The following is a 12,786-nucleotide window of genomic DNA, read 5'->3' as shown; positions in this document are numbered from 1 at the left end:
AATCATTGTAATGCATGTACACGTATTCCAACCTCCAACAGACAGGTTGATTGCTGTTTAGTTAACTAGTTTTGACTGTTGTGTTTGGGCGATTTACTTGACCAGTGGCCTCTCAGTGTCTCTTCCATGCGAGAGGAACGTACATTATTCGATTACCGGAATATCCACAAAGATTTGAGGAACAACTTTCCCTTAAACGCAGTGTTGTGCTGTCTTTTAACACCACTGTCTATAACCAACAAGTAAAGCACTGAATATGCATTTTAAGGCGCGATACACCATACACCATCAATCTTGTTCATTCATATGTTTTTATAATACACAATAATGAGAGAGGCCACAGAATACAAATTTGTTTTATTAGATGTCTTTGTCTTTCTTCTTTGGTTTTATTAGGTTCTGTGAGAGTCGTAAGTTGTTCCATAAAACTTACAGTCACAAGAATTTCGTGGAAGATGAATGCATTTTTTATAAATGTTTAAGACATTCAAATAGCCACCTGAATAAAAAAAACGAGGAGTCGCCTATTGAAACTTCTTTCCACCCAAACAGGCACAGAGTTTATCAAAAGAGAACCAGCGACATGTTCCAGCCGTATGCTTAGCAGGTTATGGTAAAGAGCTGCATGCACAGAGTTAGCATTCAGGGTGAAAGTGCAGCTTGTTGTGACGGGAGTGAAGCGTGTAATATGTTACAGTTCACAATAATAGCACAATTACATCGTATCTCGGCCCAGATAATATCATAACATGGGAACTAGTGTTGTTCTGTCTTTCTGTGTTACAGTACAGTGTAATCCTTATTACTTGGAGGTAACAACGTGTGTTGGCAACGGGAACTTTTGTGATCTCTCTCAATCTCCCTAGATTTATTTTGTATTTCTAATTTAGTCGGCTAATTTTTACTTGGTGTAAGGCAACACTGTTTATTATTGGCAACACGGGAACCTCATAGAGTCTCCGAGTCTTACTAGCCTTATTTGTAACTATTGCTAATTTTTACTTGGTGTAAGGCAACACTGTTTATTATTGGCAACACGGGAACCTCATAAAGTATCCGAGTCTTATAATTTTTACTTGGTGTAAGGCAACACTGTTTATTATTGGCAACACGGGAACCTCATAGTGTCTCCGAGTCTTACTAGCCTTATTTGTAACTATTGCTAATTTTTACTTGGTGTAAGGCAACACTGTTTATTATTGGCAACACGGGAACCTCATAAAGTATCCGAGTCTTATAATTTTTACTTAGTGTAAGGCAACACTGTTTATTATTGGCAACACGGGAACCTCATAAAGTATCCGAGTCTTATAATTTATACTTGGTGTAAGGCAACACTGTTTATTATTGGCAACACGGGAACCTCATAAAGTATCCGAGTCTTATAATTAATACTTGGTGTAAGGCAACACTGTTTATTATTGGCAACACGGGAACCTCATAGAGTCTCCGAGTCTTACTAGCCTTATTTGTAACTATTGCTAATTTTTACTTGGTGTAAGGCAACACTGTTTATTATTGGCAACACGGGAACCTCATAAAGTATCCGAGTCTTATAATTTTTACTTGGTTTAAGGCAACACTGTTTATTATTGGCAACACGGGAACCTCATAGAGTCTCCGAGTCTTACTAGCCTTATTTGTAACTATTGCTAATTTTTACTTGGTGTAAGGCAACACTGTTTATTATTGGCAACACGGGAACCTCATAAAGTATCCGAGTCTTATAATTTTTACTTGGTGTAAGGCAACACTGTTTATTATTGGCAACACGGGAACCTCATAGAGTCTCCGAGTCTTACTAGCCTTATTTGTAACTATTGCTAATTTTTACTTGGTGTAAGGCAACACTGTTTATTATTGGCAACACGGGAACCTCATAAAGTATCCGAGTCTTATAATTTATACTTGGTGTAAGGCAACACTGTTTATTATTGGCAACACGGGAACCTCATAAAGTATCCGAGTCTTATAATTAATACTTGGTGTAAGGCAACACTGTTTATTATTGGCAACACGGGAACCTCATAGAGTCTCCGAGTCTTACTAGCCTTATTTGTAACTATTGCTAATTTTTACTTGGTGTAAGGCAACACTGTTTATTATTGGCAACACGGGAACCTCATAGAGTATCCGAGTCTTACTAGCCTTATTTGTAACTATTGCTAATTTTTACTTGGTGTAAGGCAACACTGTTTATTATTGGCAACACAGGAACCTTATAGAGTCTTCGAGTCTTACCAGCCTTACTTTGTAACTTGCTAATTGTTCTTGGTGGACCGCCATTTGTAAGTTCATTAACTTATATCCTGTCTAGTCTCTCCAAACTATGTAACTAAGATAGAATCCGAATCAATGATAATCGGTGATTAATATCCATATATAAATCCCAAAGTACCCATGAACTTTTGATAAAAAAGGTCACACCCCCATAAACCATATATACTTAAAATGTTCGTCATGACGAGAAACCTTGCGCAAAACTATCCATTATTTCATAAATTACCCTCAAAGGTCGTAATTCCTTGGGTAACAGCTTTCCACATTCTAGAAACCAAAAAGAGTAGGTATCACAGGGGACGAGAATTATCTCAGTGTTGCCATTATTGAAGAACTTACCCCCGCTAAAATCAATCCTAGGGAAGCAATACAGATTGAAAGGGAGTGCAGCTGATCCATTGCCAACTGGGTGACAACAGATGTCTGATGATGCGTGGGCTACGAATGTTAGCGTTTTGTTTGTCCAACCTTTCTGGCTCATAGACAACTCTTGCAAAATCACTTTCCCACATCTCGCAACTTCGCTTCCCTCTTCCTAGTTGGCCGCTTTGCACGCCATTAAGGGCGAAAGATAAACGGAAGCGTTTCAACAGCGGTGAACTGTTTCTTTGATGAACGCTAAAAGACGAACGCTCCAGTTTAGAAACATCCTCCCACTCACTGCCCAATTTAGACTGGGTTACCTGGCTTGTTTACACGCAGCTTGATTTCGCTAATGTAATTGCACCAACATATTGGCTCTTGTGAAGTTAAGGTTTTTTAAATTGGAAATGTCCTTTGCATGCTGAATCCGGCCCATTTTTGTTTGAAACGTGCCTTGTACCTGAAAACCGAAATCAAATTTGGTAGATTTAAAGATTTAGTTGTACCGGCAAACCATGGCAGCAGGGGAAGAGAGAAGAGCAAACAATTGTTGATTTATAGTACCTCTTTCACAAAATATGTAAACAAAACAAAACCTAAAATCGCCGTTGAAACATAATAGTTATATATATATTTTGAAATTTATTTTGAAGTTTGAAAATGGACTAATGTCCGAAACATGTCACTTCTTTTTATAAAATATAATATTCAGGGTGCTCAGTTGTACTTATTTACTTAAATATTTAATATATATATATAAAACAATTGATGTTTCTGTGTATTTCATAAAAGTTTATCTGGTTATAGACCACAAGGCGTTCACATGCCAGCTGGTAGACGTTTCATACGACCTCTGAATGTTAAATGCTACTTCGCAATGAGCGCGTGAATGTAAAAATGTGTGTTTTCAAAATTTTTTTTACTAGTCGTAATGAATGAATTCGATCTTCTAATACTGCATTACGGTTGTGAAAATTTTAAAAATTAAATACAAAGTTTAGTGACCCATATTTTCTTCGAAATCAGCTTTGGAGGCAACCTAATTATGAGTAATTTCAACAGTTTAAATCCCTTTTTCGATACAAGTGGACTTACTCTAATCTCGAATCTCCCACGTTTCCATCTTAGTCCGGCGACAAAACAATGAACACCCTCACTTTTCACGCTCTTGAACAACTACTCGAGCAACGGAAGTCCCTTGGAATGTGAGGAAGGAGAGCAATTAGACAGATTATCATGCGCGGGTCGTGGGAACGACGCATGCGCGCAGACCGGAACTGAGGCGCTGCGCATCTCGTTACCTGCGCGGTTATAACGCAGGCGCAGTGACCCAGTCTGGGCAGTGGGCAGCCACGGCGGGGCGCGCCGTCACGAAAGTGATGGTCAGGGTAGCCGTTTCTATAGCTGTAACGATCATAGTTCTCGCCTAGTAATCGGAAGGTCGCAGGGTTAATCCTGAGAAAATTCTAAGACATGCTTCCACGGTCAACGTAGGCTGCCGAATCTTCAGGGACCATAGGCAAAGGTTTGCCGACGGTTTATTCCTGCAACGCATTCAAAATAGTCAGTAGCTTTTTGATGGCTCGATAATTTCCTGACTTTGATCATTGGGTTGTTGATAAATTGTCTTAGCCGAGGTAAATCCAGTTCAACCTACAGTTCAGCTGTATTCTGCCTTGCATCTATTCTCAGCTTAAAATAAGTGCATAAAGTACGTTGCTGTCTTAAAATAAAGTACATGGGCTTTGATCGGGTAATATCGTTAGTATAGGCCTACTGTTTACCCTCAGAGCAGTAACACTAGACCCTGAGTACATGAAACTAGAAAGTCGAATTGTGAGAAACGTTCGGATATTGTGTTCAAATAAAAAAATCCACCATTAAAACATTTTAATTTTTGACTTTAATGTTTCCCAACTATAGGTTCAGCCTTTCTAATTTTGTTGGGTTTTAATAAACTAAATTCCCACCAATACAAAAGCAGTCATTCAACGGTTAGCTAGCTTACGATGGTTATCTATATGTTAAAAAAGATAGGATAGAATTGAACCCGCCAGCACGCTTGCTGGTCATATGGAGAGCAAAAACAGTGACATCTTGGAAGGGTGAATTTCTATTTATTCACTTAAAATTTATTTGATGTGATGGTGGGGCGTTATTCTATAAAAAATGATAAGTTTGTAATCACAACACTGTAAAAGAGTTTTCGGGAAACCATCCAGTATCGGATGACTAAAAGTTTATTTTCGGATGCAGCGTGTCTGAGTGTGTCATGCAATGTTGATTTTGTGACTCTCGCAGCCAAAGCTAATGTGGGAGCAGTACTGTACTACAAGTCAAGAAAATAAAACCAATAGTTTCCGTAAATACAGTTAATAACAGAGAGAAACGAAAGCTTTTTCGTAGCTATATGGGATGATAATTTATAGTTTATCAAGTATCAGTTCATTTAATGACATTCCTTATCATTTTGCTTTGGATGTCCCTAAAGTATTTGCTAAATCGATAACCAATTGGCATTTATGAACAAAATTACGTCCGATTCCCTCAAATTTGTGTGAATTAACCGGTGATCAAATCAGTTCTAAAGTGTCGAGATAAACATTTGCTAGCAACACATTTTTTATTTTTATTTTTTGTTTTTTTTTATATTTTTTATTTATATTTTTATTTTTAGTTTTTGTAAGAAACATTCATTTCGGGTTTTTTTATTCTTATTTTCAGTAATTTTTACATAACTGGCTGGGTAGTTGAGGTGTTAATAGTGTTTGCCTAGTAATAAAGATGACACCGGTTCGATCCAGAAAAAAGTCAGTAGGTTTTCGATGATTCGAAACTGGATCCAGCTGTTCCTGACCATTGATTGGCTTTAAATAAAATAGTCTGGCTAATGAAACAGCTGTATTTAGTCAGTAGCAAAGCTACACGGATCTTCACTCATCATTCTGCACTCATCCTTCACTCATATTTGGGTTAAAATGGGAACACAGGTTGAGTCTCCATCTCAATTATTGATAATTGATAATAATTGAAAAATCTACTACAGTAGTGAATTTCAAATACTACTCATTACCAGTATATCACAATAACAAAAAAAAACATAAACAGTAAATGAAGGCGAAAGAAACGCAAAACCCACAGTATGAAGGTAGGAGACAACACTCAGCTGAGGCTGTTCCAAGCTGATTTACTGTTTATTTACTTATTTTAATCACACAAATGTAGGTGTAACGTGCCCTAGTCGAGCAGTAACGCCTCCAAGAGAGACTACGGTGCCAGGAATGTGGGTTGTGTGAATCATGGGTATGTTGGGTGCAAGGCCACGCTGAGGTATTGCACAAAGATGCGTGTGCAATACTGTACCTCTCTACCTATAGAGGTACTGTACTAATGACTAGAATTGAATTGGACAACTTTTTAAAGGCTAGAAAGGGCATTTTAGTCCTCGAGTACGTTTTGGCAACTTATTCAGCTATGAGAGAGTAAAGTGGGTCACAAACTTGGTGGTAAACAAGTTTTTCTCATAACATAACCTTCTTTAAGGTATTAAATAATTCAAACAAAGTACAATCTTTGATTATTAACAGAGGAATGTGGTACTACTCCACCATATAAGTCATAAGTCATAAGTTCTTTATTCCAAAATAACAAATAACATATTGTATTGGAAAAGTCATTAAAATAAACAATAGTAAAAACTGAAATATTCTTATCAAGGTAGGCTAAATAATATGTACAAAGACTAACAATTTGAGTTTTGGTTAATCTTTAATCTAACAGGAATGACTACCTACATGTCAGCTGAGAAATCGCGGACGCTGTAGCAAGCCTTTTCAACTAATATGCTTTTCAGTTGTTTTCTGAACTTAAGTAAGCTGTTGGGGAAGTTGGTTAAACAGTTTAATGCCATTATACAAAAGATGTTTTTGAAAAAATTAGGTTGAATGGACAGGGATTTTCAGGTTGTGAGATGTGCGTAAGGAGTATGTACTGCAGTTATAAAATTGACTGATTTTTTTTTACAAAGGAAAGGGTTTCAATGATGTATAGTGAGGGAAGAGTCAAAATTGCAGCTGACCTGAATGATTCCTTACAAGATCGTCTTTTGAAAAGTGAAAATATGACAATGGCTTTTTAGATATAAGAATACGCACATATAAGATTACGTGCGCATTTTAGGCGAAGATGAGTGAAGAATGCGTTTTAAATTAATGAGATGATACTGTAGATTGTTACTGACTAAGATCAGCTGGTTGCCAGGACCAAACCATTCCCATGTTAAAGTTGTTGGCTTGTTGCATGTTTTAGAATTAAAATTAACTGGTTGAGGCCACCGCCATGAATTAACTGTACTGGAAACTGTTTTAGAATAACTCGTAATACGCTTTCATAAGCTGTAACTTGTTATTTCCTTCGTAGCTTCATATACGATTTCTGATTAAATGTAAGAAAATGTCTCAATCCATAGTCTATACACACACCACAAGGTGAAGGTTTACAGAGTGGCGCGGCGCGGCGTGGTATGTCAATGTCGCAAGATCGACGCCCATGTCTGACCCAAACTGTACAATTATTTCTCGGTCGCATTGAGGAAATTATTGTAATGCACGTTAAAATTATCGTATTGCAAATACTGTTCTGGTATGTAAAATGTTGAACTTTTACCTATTTAAGCTTGTTTTCAATGTTGCAGCATTGCATTTTGAATATCAGGATAGGTTCCCAATCGTAAGGACCAGCTGTAGCCAACCTCTTATAGAAACTAAGTTAGATGAAGCAGTGAGCTATTTTCAAAGCTGATTTTCTACGATAAGTCTTAGCTTCTTACGATAGTTTATATAACTTAAATGTTGCCTTCGTTTAGTATACATAAACCCTTTCAGTTTTTTTTTGTTACTAAACAAACATCGAACACCCATTACCATCCTTGAACTGTATCCTCTCAACCAACGATGTACATACAGTGATGTCAAAATACACTTTACGCTCAACCCATGTAAAATACGAACCTTAATCGACATAATTAAGTTGTTAAATAAAAATAAACGCATTTTACATTTTTTTATTATATTTTAGTGATACATAAGACTAAATAGATATGATTTTTGAATCAACTTAAAACTATTGTGTTTTGAAGTTTAGACTCTGAACCTTTGACTATTAAGAGTGTAGTAGTCATCTCATTCTTGCTTTAAAGTTCTAGCCAGGTTTAAATTTAAAATTAATGCAGTTTCATTGAGCCAGCCAGTGTGCGCTGCTGTCAGTTACTGATTTTTTGCACCGAAGCCCCATGCTCTCCCAAGTACCAAGTCAATGGGTTTCCACATCATGTCTAGACTCCGCAGTGTCCTTGACACCTCTCAATGGTCTCTATTCCTCCGTTCCTCGACCAGAAGATGAATGACGGCCCGAGACCGACGTTCCGCAGTTTGTTCCGCCTCGTTCCATCCAGACACGCTCAAGTATTCTCGTCGTTCCCAGATATTGTTTTTCACTTTGTTCTTGGAGTGGAAAGTGTCTATGCAGTCAACTTTATGGGAAATTATTGTTTTATATGATGATCATTTGTAAATCTGTAAACCCTTAGAATATGGGATTAAATAGACAAACCGATCTCTTGTTGCTGTATCCAGTATTACAATAGAATTGATCGTTGCTAAATTATTTGATCTTCCGACAGAGTATGCTGGTGTTAATCACTGATTTCTCCCGTCCAGTCCTCCCTTTCAACCTTTTGAAAGGACGACGTATTGTACTCCAGAGCATATTTTTTGCTATACCAACATTCAGAGTATTGATAAACGAGTAAATAATATAATTTTTACAGCAGCATACCTTTTACTATCTTCTTCTTCTTCTATATAAATAAAATTTGATTTTTGTCTGTACATTGCCCAGAATTATATATTTTTAGGTTATTTTTACGTGTTATGCTTAAAGAAGCAGAAACAAATCTTATATCTATTTCTGTCTGTCTGTCTGTCTTTCTGTCTGTCTGTAACACTCAAGATGGCATTTTACGCAATCTTCTCCATGAAAACGAGAGTACCTATCAAGATCCAAGTCATTTTAATGTATTCACTGGATTGGCGAGAGTGTCTTTAGCAATTAAAATATGGCCTCACTACTTTGTAAATAAAATTACGGACGTTCAAAATGCAGTTTTGTGCGATTTTTTTGTCAAATTTTCGTACAATTTTTATCACATAATAATCATCTGTGAAATAACGAACAGCTGTTCGGGTCAAGATGATTTTTTCTAGCTGTCACTGGTATGTTTACAAATGTTGTTTACAAATACCGCAACCAATTCCGATTACGGTTTGAAAGCAAATCCCAACCAAGTGAGATTAAAAACGTTTTTCTTACAAAACGGATTTAATTAATCACAAGTGCAATATTATAGTGTAACCGTAAATTAAATTAAATAACTAGGCATCATCCAGGTCAGGAACCAGAAATTCCTTGTGTATAAAATTGTTATTGAGTTTTGATAACCAGAAAAAAAGACCTTGAATCATTGTTGTATATGGCTGGGACACTTAATGATCGTCGCCAATAGCTTACAAACAAGGTTTCCACTCATTGACGGCGCTTCAATGGTGATTGTGTGAAGTGTAAAGTAAAAAAAATCACAACTGCAGTGGGTGATTATAACAGAGGTTTACGGATGATGCTAAACTCGCTTTTCCAATGTGTCGCCTTCTGTTTCTACTCACCGTGTGATGCAATCGCTGGACCATACAGCCAATAGGCCCATAGCCCATCTATTGGGTACGTACGCCTACCTATTTATCTATAACAAATTTTTCGACGACGATCCTTGATACCGGTACTTTTCCATAGAATACATGGCCTACCTACCGGTACTTAAGATATAAAATTAAAAATTTCCAAAAACCCAACATTGTGTGATTTTTGTATTATTAACTGACTACTATAAGATCCCCGTGCGTAGAACGGGCACACAGCTAGTAACACATGAAGCTTTTGACTAACCAACCAATTATTAAGTTCTGTATCCTACGCAGTCGGGGTGTCGACTTCAGTATCGAACGTGTATACATGGTAAACAGTTGCTGTGCCAGCCTAGGTTTTCTCCGAAGCGTTTAACTTTTAAGACACATTTCCAAGGAAACTTGAAGGAAGTTACACTATTTACTCATATTGAATATATTTGACAACCTATGTTTTTACAATTTAACTGCTTGATCAATTATCATTGTGCTTGGACTAGGAAGGGGAGTTGTTAAAGTGGTCCTAGCATTCAGCTTTGAAGGTTGCTAGTTTGATCCTAATCTGATGGATTCTCACTTTATTAAGCTTCGCTTTACTTTTGCGTTAAGCTAATTATGACATTTTCTTACAACGGGTTGACGTTAAAGTAGGATCGTACGACTAAAATGGTTATAAATTCATGTGTTTTTTAAGAAACAACCATTTTATTGTCTAAGCATTAGAACATATATCCCAAATAAAATATTTTTTGTCCTATCTAAGCTACTTGTATTCTGTGTGGTTGTTTAAAAAAAAATCAAAGTTCAACTTAAACACAACAGCTTCTTAAGTTTGCATTGCGTAATTATTGTTCTTAATTTTGCGTAACATAATGCAATTTCGACTTTGACCCCTTTGGTTTACACTTCTGCTAGATTGCGCATGTTTGTTGACAAGCGCTGTGTCGTTAGAGATATGCGGGTTGATTTTGTGATGTGTGCATTGACTAAAGATCGGGGTTAATGAGTGTTTCCATTTACTAATTTGTGAGATCATAACCATGATGGGTAGGCGAAGAGCGGGTCTTATTCCAGTAAGTAATAGTTATACCATAGAATATATGATCGTATAGTAACTTGTTATGTGGTATGCTTCTTCATATCAGGAAATTTTTTTTGTGTTTTGCCATTGACTATAGTATACCAAATTAACCATTTCTTTCTTTTAACAACTCACTATTTTTCTCAATTTTGAGGTGAATGTAATTTTTATACTCTATATTCATAATAAATTTATGTTAAATTGCTTCTTTAATTTGATGATCTTGTGATTTTAAACATATAAAATGAGTTTTCGTGTTACTGTACCACATGCGCTTAGGTATAAGATGGTCCTTAAGCACTACCGGAGCAAAATCTTAATAAAGTTCTAAATATTGCTATAAGATATTATATTGTTTAAATTAAAAGAAATGTTATTGATGAATATTGTAATATCGATTGTGAAAAACAAGTTGCTATACATATGCTTTACTTTATAACTAGTTTCCCATTAAGGCCGACCTTTGGCAGACTTTTGTCCTCGTCAATCCAAAATAATTAGGCTTTTTAAGGTCGAAACCTACTTTAAGCACCTTAGGGGGTGTCCTACTATTTGCCACCAGTGTCGTTTGCTACCAGTGTCATTTGCCACCAGTAGGGTCAGTTCCTGGAATTCCCGCCATGGCCGTTCCTATGAGTCATAACCATGTAGATGTACTTATAATTTTTTTGGATATTAAATAAATGTTTATAACTCCAGTTACAACTTTGGAAGTGAAAATTAATTTTACCATCTTGTTCGGCAAAAGAAAACGCACATTTTGAGTCCAAAATCACATAATCGCAAGTTAAACAGTATAAGCCTATCTATGTTGGTATTTTAAGCTATTTGAATATTCCTTACATGGCCTAAGATTAGATAAATAATACAAAAATAACATTTGGCACAGTATACAACGCATCAATGAGATTAAATCCTATTAAAATACTTGAAAAGACGCAGTTTCAGTGTTTAGTATTCTTCGAATATACAGGGCGAAGAACTTAAATGTACCACCTAGTTGCAATCTCAGAAACTACTCGATTTAGAGAAAACATTACATGGGGAATTTCAACTACTATCTTATGACATTCAAAAATATGAATTCTCTTCTTTTAAAGTGTGATATTTTCATTATTTAACTTAAAAATTTCTTATCGGACACCTTGTATTTTATGACGATTTTAGACTGTAATTTCAAAAATGTTTTCAGTTTATTTTTTCTATAAAGCTACGTAAAGGAGTTACAGCGTGTAAAATTTAGATTAAAGTAGCTTTTGGTTACATTCAGCAAGATATAGCTCCTAAACGAGTAAGTTTGGAGAAAAAGTGCAAAGAATAAATTATAAATGTTTTAAAATTACATCTACATTCTAAAAATATCATAAAATATATTGAAATTATTCCTTTGAGACGTTAGGTTCATGTAACAGTTATGGGATAAACAACAGACCTAAAAACTGTGTTTTGTTATCATAAGTTATCTTGAAGTTCTTTGGAAAGAATCCTTCATATGTCGGTATTATGTTGTGTAAAATTCTGCCTGATAACTTTTTAAAAATAAGCAACTAAAACATTTATGTTAACCAAGCGCGTCTATCGTCTAAATTAATTTGTTGATTAAATGTGGTTTTATTTAGTACGTTATTAGTTTACATTTTTATTTAGCCGCTTTAGATTAAGTTTGTATTAAAGATTCATTTAACTGTGATGTCATTCTTGTGCAATATGCATCTACTTATGTATAATTCAACTTTAAAAATCTTTGTACAGCTAAATCTAGAGTTCTAATGGACCGATTTATTAATTAGTGGGTCATTGGAAAGCTTAATTCATGTAGATTTGCAAATAATTATGAACGTTTTTAGCGAATTAATAAATAAATTAGACTAACACTTTGTAAAACTTGGTGAGAACAGCACTAACTATGTCGTAACACTACAAAAACACAGATAGGAATAAGCGTTTCCGTTATGTATTCCCCTACTACTAGAGAGAGTGTTGGAATTTTTACCATAAAAATGTTGCAAGAGAGGGCAATAGTGTGAATTATAGGTATTCCTTGGTCCATCGGCCGGTGCCTAGAGGGGTGATGACCGACGGACTAGGGTTGGGGCTGATGACTCACCCAGCCAGGTATAAAGTGGTGGCAAATGACACAAATCCTAGAGTGGTGGCAAATGACACTGGTGGCAAATAACACATATTCCCTTAGGGAACTCCTTAGGGAGGTAACACTGTTTCGTCGTTATTACTCGTTAGCTTAAACTGCCTGGCCAAGATTCTGAGCGAGGGAGAAAAAGAGGCAGAAGAAATAAATCTGTGGTCATCTGTCAGCTGAGTTGC

The 12,786-nt window shown here is 36.0% G+C and overlaps 1 protein-coding gene across 6 annotated transcripts in view; it reads left to right on the top strand.

The window, feature by feature from the left end:
• The window catches only part of LOC128995935 (FH1/FH2 domain-containing protein 3), a 70,055-nt gene that overhangs the window by 11,636 nt on the left and 45,633 nt on the right, over window positions 1–12,786 (top strand). The window lies entirely within an intron of this gene.

Source organism: Macrosteles quadrilineatus, unplaced genomic scaffold (assembly GCF_028750875.1).
Source record: "Macrosteles quadrilineatus isolate MER2022 unplaced genomic scaffold, UCM_ALF_1.0 Scaffold_5__1_contigs__length_97177068, whole genome shotgun sequence".
In the NCBI taxonomy this organism is placed as follows: domain Eukaryota; kingdom Metazoa; phylum Arthropoda; class Insecta; order Hemiptera; family Cicadellidae; genus Macrosteles; species Macrosteles quadrilineatus.
Note: the sequence above shows the minus strand (reverse complement) of the source record. Positions and strands in the feature narration are given on the sequence as shown.